Source organism: Palaemon carinicauda, chromosome 6, assembly GCF_036898095.1.
Source record: "Palaemon carinicauda isolate YSFRI2023 chromosome 6, ASM3689809v2, whole genome shotgun sequence".
NCBI lineage: Eukaryota > Metazoa > Arthropoda > Malacostraca > Decapoda > Palaemonidae > Palaemon > Palaemon carinicauda.
The window spans coordinates 161,031,242-161,032,511 of record NC_090730.1 but is presented as its reverse complement, the minus strand read 5'-3'; positions in this window follow the sequence as shown (position 1 = coordinate 161,032,511).

Below are 1,270 nucleotides of genomic sequence, written 5' to 3'. Positions count from 1 at the left end.
CCTATTATCTTTATCATTTTATTAATATAAACTCTTTGTGTTTTGCTGTCATTATTATGTCTGTAAATTAATTATATTATTATTATTATTATTGTAAGTATTATTATTATTATTATTATCATTATTATTATTATTATTATTATTATTATTATTATTATTATTTTGATTATTATCATTATTATTATTATTTTTTTTTTTTTATAAATATGTGATCACAGTCACGCCCTTCAAAGTCTCTCAAAACCCTAAAATGAGTAATTCACATGTAAACTTTACATTTCTCAAATTGGAATTGCACATTTAGGAAATACGTAAGTAAAAGACCAACAATAACCCACTTAGGGTGTAAATCAAGTAATCTAGTGCGATTATACATCTGCTTTTATCGTTTATCCAACACAATTAGAGCTTTAACGTAAAGCATTAAGCTGTAGAAATCCTCACTTGGCTCTTAAAACAAATTACTCGTTTCGCATGATTTACTGATGAAGTAATTCCTGGATGATTGAGGTTTTTCGCAGGCTATTGCTGTTTCTCTCGTGAATCTTTGGAGTTTAACGTTTGTTTTATTGGATTTGCTGATAGTAGAGGTTAATAGCAAAGGGGACCTCATACTATTATTCATAACTGATCACAAACTAGATACGAAGCTATAGTTAAAGACTATATCGTTTTCTCTCGTGAATCTTTGGAGTTTAACGTTTGCTTTATAAGATTTACTGATAGTAGAGGTTAATAGCAAAGGGGACCTCATACTATTATTCATAACTGATCACAAACTAGATACGAAGCTATAGTTAAAGACTATATCGTTTTCTCTCGTGAATCTTTGGAGTTTAACGTTTGCTTTATAAGATTTACTGATAGTAGAGGTTAATAGCAAAGGGGACCTCATACTATTATTCATAACTGATCACAAACTAGATACGAAGCTATAGTTAAAGACTATATCGTTTTCTCTCGTGAATCTTTGGAGTTTAACGTTTGCTTTATAAGATTTACTGATAGTAGAGGTTAATAGCAAAGGGGACCTCATACTATTATTCATAACTGATCACAAACTAGATACGAAGCTATAGTTAAAGACTATATCGTTTTCTCTCGTGAATCTTTGGAGTTTAACGTTTGCTTTATAAGATTTACTGATAGTAGAGGTTAATAGCAAAGGGGACCTCATACTATTATTCATAACTGATCACAAACTAGATACGAAGCTATAGTTAAAGACTATATCGTTTTCTCTCGTGAATCTTTGGAGTTTAACGTTTGC